Genomic DNA, 12,181 nt, shown 5'->3' with positions numbered 1-12,181 from the left:
ACGAGTATCCACGGACTCCAGCTGAGTGTGTTTACTTTGCTGTCTGCAGTCCGTGCGTCTGTTTGGAGGTGGACCGTGGATCTGGAGTGCCCTCTACAGCTCTCGACCTTCGGTGAGTCAGCGTCACTTTTCGTTGCACTGCATTGTACATAACGGCTCCACAGGAGGGCGTTAAAGTGCTGATGACATGCTGACATTTTTATTTACTGTCTGATGAATTGCCTTTGGGGATAAATTAGATTAGATTGAAATTAAAATTAAATTGGATGAAATAAGTTACTTTAAGAAAACAAATTCTTTATTTACCTTTCCTCGTGTCTGTTGAGCTTGATTCGGTGCCTCATCTTATACCCTTATGTGCCAATTTCTGGTTGTTTCTTCTTCTTTACAACAAAACTGCTGTTAGAGAATAATGTTGCCTTGCTGTTTTTTGTGTTTGTGCGATCTGCAAATCTCTTTGCAGAAAGAGCTGGTGTTGTTTTCTTACTTGTCATTGTGATGGAGATAAGATGCAAATATCTTTGGCACATAAATGACACCAACAGGGAGTGTGTGTGTAGGTTGTACTTGGTGTGTCTGGAGTTGTTGATATGAGTCTGCCCTTCTTTAGGAATAAATCTGAGTTATTCAGATTTTGTATATTCACATTTCTCTCGGTTTGGTGGATAACTTGTTGTCAATTATAGGAGTGTATCAGTGAAATGTGAATTATTTTAAACTTAAGCTTGTTTGTTAACACTTCATCCTGCTGTTCAGGTGAGCTGATAACATGCAGGTTATGTGAGGAGTGGTAAAGTACTGTCACAGTACCAGTTACATTGTTTGAGCCTTTAGCAGAGTCATGCTCTCACACACTAACCAGGTGAGGTTGATTAGGTTCGTAACAGCTCAGCTCATGGCTCAGGATTGGGCGGGGGAGGCAAGGTTTGGGGGGGGGGGGGGCGCTCGCAGGGTGGGGGAAGTAGGGGGGATGAGCTGGCTCAGGGTTGGGCGGGACCTCCGAGTGTTTCCAGGCTTAAAATGAACAGAAATATGGTGTTTACCAAAGATCCTCTTTAGTTTTCAGATACTCCTGTAATGTTAGGGATCAAAATGTCCTTTCTCTTCTTCTTCTTCAAGTATCCACAGGTTTTGAGGCCCTCTTTAATATATTTCTGTTGCTTTCCTCTTCCTTCAGGCTTCTGTCTCCTCATTGTGCTGCCCTCTTCCTCTGAATACACTGTAAATGGACCTAACAGCTCTAAGAGAGGAGCTTTGTTATTGTTTTGATAACCGCTGCCTGAACCCTCACATCAAAGAGGTGACACCACAGATTGTTTGTAAACATCTCTGATGAACTTTGACCTCTTGCTCCTTTGCCTCACTTTACACTGAGGGGTTATTTGGGGGTCAGTAGAACACCCATTATCCAATCAAAACACCTGAAATTTAGTGTATTTATAAAGAGCAAAGCACTGAACAAACTCTGTTATTTTCAGGGTGAGAAAAAGAGGAAAAAGACGACTTTACTTTTAATCCAAATCTTTAAAAAATTGCTCTAAATTGATGTTGTACTTCTTAAATTCTTGCAAATTTGCTGCTTTTAATTCAATATAAATCAAGATTTAATGAAACCAAAGTCTCATTTTTAACCTAAAAGGCCAAAGTCAGGTGTTCAAATATTTATTTTTCCAGTTTTATCTCGTTTATCGAACCGTGTGTGTGTGTGTGTGTGTGTGTGTGTGTGTGTGTGTGTGTGTGTGTGTGTGTGTGTGTGTGTGTGTGTGTGTGTGTGTGTGCGGGGATGGCTCAGAGTTGGGCGGGGGAACGATTCAGTGCTCAGGGTTGTGGTGCGGGGGTGGGGGGGAGCCGGCTCAGAGTTGGGCAGAGGAGGAGGGGGTGGGTGGGGGGCAGCACATTACTGAAGTGCTCCACACGAGGGCGTCTCGGTGCTGTAGCCATGTTGGTGTCATGCCAGGTGATCTTAATTAAGCTCACAACCTCAGGGTTGGGAGGGGCTCAGGACTCAGGGTTGGGGGGGGGGCGCACATTGGTCATACTTAATGTCTCCACACGAGGGCGTCAGAGTGCCGTCTTTTTTATTTATTTTATTATAAATTGACTTTTGGGATAAATCAGATGAAATGAAATAATTCACAGACAACAAATAATTCATTTACCTTTCTCGTGTCTTTTGAAGTTGATTTAGTGCCTTATCTAACACATATATGGAAATACTTGCTGTTTTTTCTTCTCTACAACAAAACTGCAGTTCTTTGTGTTGGTGCGATCTGCAAATCTCTGCAGAAAGAGCTGCTGTTGATAGTTTATTTTTGATTGAGGTGGAGATTAGATGTAAATATCTTTGGCACATAAATGACATCAACAGGGAGTGTGTGTGTAGGTTGTACTTGGTGTGTCTGGAGTTGTTGATAGAGGTCTGCCGTTCTTTAGGAATAAATGTATTAAAGCACCTCAATCTTCCCAAATATTAACATCTTTACACACTCTGTGTGAGGAGTTACTCAGATTTTCTTCATCATTTTTCTCTCAGTTCACTCAGACACTACCCAGGTGAGCTTGATTAGGTCCGTAACAACTCAACACACGGCTCAGGGATGGGCGGGGGAGGGTGGGGTATAGGCTATGTGTGTGTGTGTGTGAGTGTGTGTGTGTGTGTGTGTGTGTGTGTGTGTGTGTGTGTGTGTGTGTGTGTGTGTGTGTGTGTGTGTGTGTGTGTGGAGGGTGCGGGGATGGCTCAGAGTTGAGCAGGGAATTGTGTGGGTGTGTGTGGGTGGGTGGTGGTGGTGGTGGTGGTGGGGGGGGGGGGGGGGGCAGCACATTACCTTAAGACTCCACACGAGGGCGTCTCGCTGCTGAAGCCATGCTGGTGTCATGCCAGGTGATACTAATTAAGCTCACAACCTCAGAGTTGGGGGGCGGGAGGGGCAGCACATTGGTCATACTTAATGGCTCCACACGAGGGCGCCTTAGTGCTGCCTTTTTTACTGTGTTATAAATTGACTGTCGGGAATCTTTTTATGAAATTAAACTACAACAAATTACTCATTCACCTTTCCTCGTGTCTTTAGAGCTTGATTTGGAGCCTCATCTCAATCAGGGGGTGGTGGGGTTGAGGCTATGTGTGTGTGTGTGTGTGTGTGAGCGGGTGGATGTGCATGTGTCGGTGTTGGGTGTGTGTGTACGGATGTGTGTGTGTGTGTGTGTGTTGGGTGTGTGTGTTGGATGCGTGTGTGTGTGTGTTGGGTGTGGATGTGTGGATGTGTGTGTGTGTGTGTGTGTGTTGGGTGTGTGTGTGTGGATGTGCATGTGTGTGTGTTGGGTGTGTGTGTGTGGATCTGCATGTGTGTGTGTGGATGTGTGTGTGTGTGTGTGTTGGGTGTGTGTGTGTGGATCTGCATGTGTGTGTGGATGTGTGTTGTGTGTGTGTGTGTGTGTATGTGTGTGTATCCCAGTGACATAAGCCTTCAGCAGAGTCATGCTCTCAGACACTAACCAGGTGATCTTAATGAAGTTGGTTACAGCTCAGCTCAGTGCTCAGGGTGTGTGTGTGTGTGTGTGTGTGTGTGTGTGTGTGTGTGTGTGTGTGTGTGTGTGTGTGTGTGTGTGTGTGTGTATGTGTGTGTATCCCAGTGACATAAGCCTTCAGCAGAGTCATGCTCTCAGACACTAACCAGGTGATCTTAATGAAGTTGGTTACAGCTCAGCTCAGTGCTCAGGGTGTGTGTGTGTGTGTGTGTGTGTGTGTGTGTGTGTGTGTGTGTGTGTGTGTGTGTGTGTGTGTGTGTGTGTGTGGAAGTGTGTGTGTGTGGAAGTGTGTGTGTGTGTGTGTGTGTGTGTGTGTGTGTGTGTGTGTGTGTTAGTGTGTTGGGTGTGTGTGTGTGTGTGTGTGTGTGTGTGTGTTGGGTGTGTGGATGGTGATCTGCATGTGTGTGTGTTGGGTGTGTGTGTGTGGATGTGTGTGTATGTGTTGGGTGTGTGTGTTTGGATGTGCATGTGTGTGTGTTGGGTGTGTGCGTGTGGATCTGTGTGTGTGTGTGTTGGGTGTGTGTGTGTGCATCTGCATGTGTGTGTGTTGGGTGTGTGTGTGTGGATGTGTGTGTATGTGTTGGGTGTGTGTGTTTGGATGTGCATGTGTGTGTGTTGGGTGTGTGCGTGTGGATCTGTGTGTGTGTGTGTTGGGTGTGTGTGTGTGCATCTGCATGTGTGTGTGTTGGGTGTGTGTGTGTGGATGTGTGGCTCAGAGTTGGGCGGGGGAACAACTCAGTGCTCAGGGTTGAGCAAGGGAGGTGGAGTGTTGGCTATGTGTGTGTGTGTGTGTGTGTGTGTGTGTGTGTGTGTGTGTGTGTGTGTGTGTGTGTGTGTGTGTTGGGGGGAGATGTGTATCTGTGGGGGGTGGGGGGGTGGGGGGGTGTGGGGGGGTGATATAAGTCTGCCCTTTATTAGGAATAAATGTATTAAAGCACCTCAATCTTCCCAAATATTAACATCTTTACACACTCTGTATGAGGAGTTACTCAGATTTTCTTCATCATATTTCTCTCAGTTTGGTGGATTTAATTTTTTTATTTTTGTATTTTTACTTATAGGAGTGTATTGATAAAATATGAACTATTTTAAACTTAAGCTTGTTGGATAACACTTCATCCTGCTGCTCAGGTGAGCTGATAACATGCAGGTTATGTGAGGAGTAGTAAAGTACTGTCACAATCCCAGTTACATTGTTTGAGCCTTTAGCAAAGTCATGCTCTCACACACTAACCAGGTGAGGTTGATTAGGTGTGTAACTGCTCAGCTCAGTGCTCAGGGTTGGGGGGGGGGGGTGCCAACTCGCAGGGAGCGGAGGGGGGGGGGGGGGGGGGGGGGGGGGGGTTCGGTAGCAGCACATTGGTCTTACTTAATGGCTCCACACGACTCAGTGCTCAGGGTTGGGGGTGCGGGGGTGGGGGGGGGAGCCGGTTCAGTGCTGAGCGGGGGAGGCGGAGGGGGGAGCGCTCGCAGGGTGGGGGAAGTGGGGGGCATCGGGGGCAGCACGTTACCTAAAGTCTCCACACGAGGGCGTCTAGGTGCCGAAGCCATGCTGGTGTCATGCCAGGTGATCTTAATTAAGCTCACAGCATCAGGGTTGGGAGGGGCTCAGGACTCAGGGGCGGGAGGGGCAGCACATTGGTCATACTTAATGGCTCCACACGGGGACGCTAGTGCTGCCTTTTTTATTTATTGTCTTATAAATTGACTTTTGGGAAACAATTGATGAAATTAAATCACAACAAATAATCCTTTTACCTTTCCTTGTGTCTGTAGAGCTTGATTTGGTGCCTCATCTCACCCTTATGCACCAATTTCTGTCTTTTTCTTCTTCTTTACAACAAAACTGCTGTTAGAAAATAATGTTATCTTGTTGTTTTTGTGTTTGTGCAAGCTGCAAATCTCTTTAGAGAAAGAGCTGGTGTTATTTGCTTGTTTGTCATTGAGGTTGAGATTAGATGCACATGCACAACCTGCTGATGACATGCAGGGTGTGTCAGGAGTGGTAAAGTAATGTACCAATCTGAGTTAGACCGATTTAAGGCCTTGCAAGGGGGTTGGTGGTGGTGGTGGTGATGGTGGTGGGGGGTATCTATAACAAGCTCTATGAGCGGTTCACTTAGGTACACTAAGAACCACACCCTCATTTGAATACTGTTTCCTTCTTTATCACCCTGGCAGTGTCTGCAACATAAAATAAATATGAGAGCAGGGCGCTTCTATTTACTCATTTATTTACATTAAATTATATTTTGAGTTGATTAATGGAATAATTTATTAATTTACTAACTACATAGCAATTTTTAACATTATAAATCTCTTTTTGTTGCATGTTTTATGAAAAACTTCTACATTTAAAGTCATATCATCATCATCATCATCACTTTGGTTTTTTTCTGCCCTCTTGTGGACAAAAACTATACTAAAATCATGCCATGATTGCAATATAATCTTTGAACACCAGATGGTGGTAAATACTCCGGACTAATTGGCACAAACCAAATACGAATCAGAAAAACTTTAATTAATTATTAACTTTAATTAATCCCGTGTGGGGAAATTTAGTGTTACTCACCCAGTTGCTCGTTACACAGTACAGCAGCAGGAAATAAGAATAGGTTGTCCTCACACAAGATGTCCTGTGTAATGAGAAAATTCAGAAATTACAGAAAGCATTTCCATGTTAATTCAGTCTAATCCTTTCATAAAGTATTTTAACCGAAACATCAAAAACTATCCTGCAGCCTGACGTGATAGTAATACAAATCTTTGACCACCAGATGACAGCTAACTGCTGGGAATAATTAGCACAAACAAAATATGACTCAGAAATACTTATTTATCCCATGTGGAGAAATTTAGTGTTTTTTACCAGTTGCTCATCACACAGTACAGCAGAAGGAAATAAAAACAGGGAATGAATAGAGTGGTGTGATAAAATGGGCTGTGAAATAAACACAGAAACACAGAAATGTAAATTATTTTTAACTTAATATTCGTGTCCACCAACTTTGTTTTCAGGTGCCTCCTCACCTTTGTATTCACACGTGGGACGAAGAGACTTCAGGGATGTTTACTAACCTGCGGAGGAATCCTTCCTTTCGATCGACGCCCTGGAGAAAGACGCAGAGCTCTGGCCTCACTCATTGGACCCTCAGCTCTCCATCCGTGAGTCAGCATCACTTTTCATTGCAGCACATTGTACAGACTTAATGTCTCTCCACGAGGACGCCAAAATGTTGAGGGCATGCTGCCTTTTTATTTATTGTCTTAGAAATTGACTTTTGGGAGAAATTAGAATAAATATTTGTAATAATTAATTTGGTGCAGCCCTTAATCAGCATCTGTGCTCCTTATGCATGTGTATTAAATTAGGAATGATAAACCATGTAGATTGTTTGTTTTGAATATAGAATTTTAACCATTTCAATTCTAAAACCCCATTCATAGTGTCAAAATCAATCACATTTCCACCACCATCCTCGTAATTTCTGACCATGTCATCTTTCCTGATATACTGCATTTGTTTCTCCAAATGAACTTGAAATTGATACTATCCATATGTTTTATCATTTTCTCTTTTAGAGGTAATGAAAATGCTGGGTAAATGAGTCTCAACAGACTATCCATCTTGGTAAGTAGGATTCTCTCACAAATTGTTATATCTCTCTGTAACCATCAATCTAAAACAGACTCACATTTTTCAATATTATCCCACACATCACTTTTGTCTGAGTCATCCTTGGTGACAACAATTCCCAGATATCTAATTTCATTCTTCACTTTTATGTTGTACAGTACTTTCACAGGGTGATCATGTAAAGTCTGAATTTATGTGCACGGCTCAGAGTTGAGCACATTTCACACTAATCTAAATTCAGTTGTAATCCAGAAGCCTTTGAGAAATAGTTGATGGTTTTATTAAGCTAATGGTAAACTGAGAATAATTAGCACAAACAAAATCAGAATCAAAAATACTTTATTGATCCCACGTGGAGATAATTAGTGTTACTTACCAGTTTCTCTGCACACAGTACAGCATTAGGAAACAAAAATAGGATGTCCTCAAACAGGATGACCTGTGTGATGAGAAAATTCAAAATTTATTGAAAGTATCTCAATCAAATCCCAATAAATAGATTTCCATCTGGAACAGTGTATATTATCATCATCACCACTTTGGGGGTTTTCTGCCCTCCTGTGGACAAATTTTTTGCTGCAACCATGCTATGATTGCAATATAATTTTTGAACACCAGATGACGGCAAACACCCGGGAGAATAGGCTACTTTTATTTTTCTTAATTTAATTTTAATCAATATATAAAAGGCCTATACCAACATTCAACTGTAAACAAAATCAAGAAAAAGTTTCAAATTAAAGCATAATAAGTTAACAACATGAACATAAAAGAACGTAAAGGAAAGAAAAAAAGGGGCCAATTTGTTTTAAAAATAACTAAAAAAAACTAAAAAGAAAAAAGATCAAACAAGAGTGGCTGCTTTAAGGTTTGACATGAATTTTTTATAAGGAAGGGAAAAAGAGGAACAAAACATATCAACAAACATGTGCAACGAAACAGTGTTTGCATGCGCTTGTTGTAATACGTACTTCCAGTTCCGGTAGATGAAGCCATGTTTGTAGTTCCATAGGAAAGCGCTTTATTTTTAACACGTTATGTGAGTTTCTTTGATTAAAACTAATATTTTTTTCTCAAACTGAGTCAAATAAATATTAAATGACGAAAACAACTATCAGTACGTGTTTTATTTTGTTTTTTATTAAAGTTTTTTTTTGTTTTTGCTCGTACGCATGCGTGGACAATGACCTCCTCTCCGGACGTGACGTCGGAACCGGAAGTTGGCAATCAGGACATGGCGTCCCGACAGCGTGGTCGCAGCTCGAGCTCTCCGTTTTCTGATTTTATTGAAAATAAATAGATTTTTGGGCCGAAAAGAGAGACGTGGGACCAAGAAAGAAATTCACGAAGGATTCGGTGAGTCAGCGTGTGAACGGAAACATAGAAATAGAGTAAACGGCCGCTGTTTGCGAGCTACTACTAGGGCTAAAGCTTATGCTAACGGTAGAGCTAACCTGAACCTTTTTTATTGATATTTGACCACATTTTGTTATTCTTATGTGCTTAAACATTGTTTTACTGTTATTTTATTTAAAGACACCATAGTTTTTTTATTAGATTGAATAGTTTTGCAGTTAACACCGGGGCTTCCTCGGGCTGAGCACGTGCTTTGACTTCCCCACCTGAGGTTAATCAACCCACTAATTCGACCTTTTCTCCTCTTTTACAGGTTCTGTGCGACGCTGGTGAGCTACAAACACGGACACTTCTTTCTTTCTTCTACCTGCTGTGGTCATTGTGTGACTGGAACCTTGGGGCAGACTGTGTTTGTGGCGTGTTAGCTCTCCGAGTTGTAAGGAACCGAGCAGTGGAAGAGCCAGGGCTGTGCGGGAAAGTTTGGTGGAGCTGGGCTACTCTGTGGTGTGTGTAACGCTATCAGTAGTTACAGTCCACCTTTCTTCTCTCCGCATAGACCTGGTTTGACCGCTGCTCATGGTTACTTACCGTGGCTGGTGGAGTGAACCACGACACGGACATGCTACTCCGAGGGAAAGGTTGTACAGTGGCTACTTTCTTTCTGTTTCTAGTCTTTGTGTGACTGGAACTTCAGGGCAGGCTGTGTTTGTGCCGTGTTAGCTTTACTAGCTGTAAGGAACCGAGCGGTGGAAGAGCCAGGGCTGTGTGGGAGAGTTTGGTGGAGCTGGGCTACCGTGTGGGGTGTTCCACTTCACTCGGTAGTTACAGTCCACCTTTCTCCTCTCCACACAGACCTGGTTTGACTGCTGCTTGTGGTTACTTACATCTAGTAAAGCTAACACGGCTCAAACACAGCCTGCCCTGAGGGGAAGGGCACATAGAGGCTAGTTTCTTTGAGTCCGTGTTTGCTAGCTCGCTGCTTCAGTGGGCTTGGATTAGGCCACACCCCTTCATTAACTGAATTTGCATATAAAGATTTATTCAAATTTATTCCTGTTGTCCATGCTCATTCTTTCATGCATTTCATTGGACCTGGTTCATTTTTTACATTTTTTATTACACTGCATTAAAAATTTAAAATAGAATGATGAAAAAAAAGTTTTTTAAAGTTTTTTTTTTTTTGTTGGTGTTAAAATACAAGACAAAAAAGTTAAAGTTCGTTTGAGAATTTTTATTGCAAGAGATTGAAGTCAAAACCAAACAGAAATTCACTGGAACCTGAAAAAGAGGAGAGAGCATGGAATTAGTAGAGTAATCGACAGAATTTTTGGAAAAATGACTTAAAAAATTTGCTAAAAAATGTTTACCACGAGCGAAGAACCGGCTCCTTTTCACCCCTTCATCACCAAGAGACCGCGAAGAAGCCCCACATCCCGGTCAAGGAGGTCTCTGGCTCGGGTCCCGAGAAACACCAAGCAAAACTTGATGCTTTTCCAGCCCGAGCAAGGGCTCTCCTCGACGGGGATGTGGGGCCTCCTCGTGGTCTCTTGGTGATGACTGGGTGAAAAGGAGCCGGTTCTCCGCCTGTGGTAAGCACACGCTCACCGAGAAGCTGAGCTGAAGCGTGGTTTCTCGCAGGTGGACAGCGAGCCGACACCAGGACACGAGGCTTCTCCCACATCTCCACCTCCAGGTGCGTCTTCAGATGCAGGGCCTGAAATGAGAGGAGAGCATGAAATTAGTGGATTGATCGACTGGATTTCGGTAATTTGACTAAACTTTTGGGGGAAAGGTGCTTTCCACGAGCGGAGAGCCGGCTCCATTTCACCCCGTCATCACCAAGAGATCGCGAAGAAGCCCCACATCCCCGTCGGGAAGTGTCCTTGCTCACCAAGCTAAGCTTGATGCTTTCCCAGCCCGAGCAAGTGCACTCCCTGACGGAGGATGTGGGGCTTCTTCGCGGTCTCTTGGTGATGACTGGGTGAAAAGGAGCCGGCTCTCCGCTCGTGGTTAGCTTTAAAAAAAACTTTTACCGAGAATCTGAAAATGTGGTCTTTCTTGCAGGTGGACAGCGAGCAGACACCAGGACCCGAGACTTCTCCCACATCTCCACCTTCCGGCGCGTCATCAGGAGCGACCGGAAAGACGCCCGTCATGCCGTGAACCATGTGGTCCAGCAAGAGCAACCAACCGAGCCGAGAAAAGGTCCTGAAATGAGAGGAGATAGTGGGATTAATGCTAGGATTAGCAACAAATTGAGGTGTGCTAATATTTTTTTTTTTTTAATCTTTATTTTTGCAGGCGGACAAACCGAGCTAACAGGACCTCACCTTTTAGCCTCAACGTGCTTCATCGACAAGCTAGCATGAAGGAACCCGGCTTCTCCGACCTCCCCTGCTCCTGGCCCATCATCAGAAGCGACCTGAAGGACGTCTGACATGTCGGGGAACACGAGGTTTTCCAGCAGGAGCAGCAACCGAGCCGAGAAAAGGTCCTGAAATGAAATGAGAGGAGAGAGTGGGATTAATGCTAGGATTAGCAACAAATTGAGGTGTGCTAATATTTTTTTGTCCTTTTTTTTGCAGACGAACAAACCGAGCAGACATCAGGACCTCACCTTTTACCTCTATGTGCTTCATCGAAAAGCTAGCATGAAGGAACCCGGCATGCAGAAAGACCAACAGACTTCTCCGACCTCCCCTGCTCCCGGCCCATCATCAGAAGCGACCTGAAGGACGAGGTTTTCCAGCAGGAGCAACAACTGAGCCGACAAAAGGTCCTGGAATGAGAGGAGAAAGTGGAATTAATGGTAACATTAGCCGTAAATTTGGACGTGCACAAAAGTAATGTTTGTTCTTCTTTCTTTCAGGCTTCACCGAAGCTCCCGTGAGGAAACCCGTCAACGGATCTTTCTTCCTCCAACAAACCGAGCAAACTGCACCTGAAAAGAGAAAAGAGAGCGGATTAATGGGTACATTGACGGTAAATTAAGAAATGCACTGAAATAAAGAAAAAAAACGAAACTTACCTTGTGTCTTTGTGTCTAAGAAAACTCAGCAGAGAGTTTGTAAAGGAAAAAAAGTGTTGAATTATTTGGTTGATAGAAAAAATCTTGCTCAAACCAAAGTCCAAAGTAAGGCAAATGTACCTTACTTTGAGACTCAGTCTGGGGAAAGTGAAGCAGAGAAACCTGCCAAGAGAGGAGACGTGTGGACTGTGCAGAGTCTTCAAGAAGACTGAGCACTGATTCAGTAAACTGCTCTGCTTTTATAATATAATTTTAACACACCTGAAACCAATTAGCAATCAAAATCCTGTAACTATCTATATGATCTAGATCTATGTTGATTCCATGTGTTCTAGATCTATGTGACACCATTGCTCTCACAGCAGTATGAAGTCCTCATATTGGTATTGATAGCACACCTCTATGTAGCACTGACATCAGTATGAGACCTGCCCACTCCTATATGATACAATAAGTTCATTGAGATCATTCAAACTATTTGTTTGAGATCTGCTTTAACGAGCTCTGTGTTCTCGTGGTTTGGGTTCATGAAAGCTTTGGACTTATTGCCTGTCCATGAGAAGAAAGAGAGAAAAAACTTTTCATCATTTCATTTCACATTTCTTTTTATTTAACATGTTACACACTTT

Source organism: Halichoeres trimaculatus, unplaced genomic scaffold (assembly GCF_033239565.1).
Source record: "Halichoeres trimaculatus isolate MK-OKI-2021-1 unplaced genomic scaffold, fHalTri1.1 fHalTri1_scaffold_24, whole genome shotgun sequence".
Lineage (NCBI taxonomy): Eukaryota > Metazoa > Chordata > Actinopteri > Labriformes > Labridae > Halichoeres > Halichoeres trimaculatus.
The sequence above is the reverse complement of the archived record's forward strand: the minus strand, read 5'-3'. Positions refer to the sequence as shown.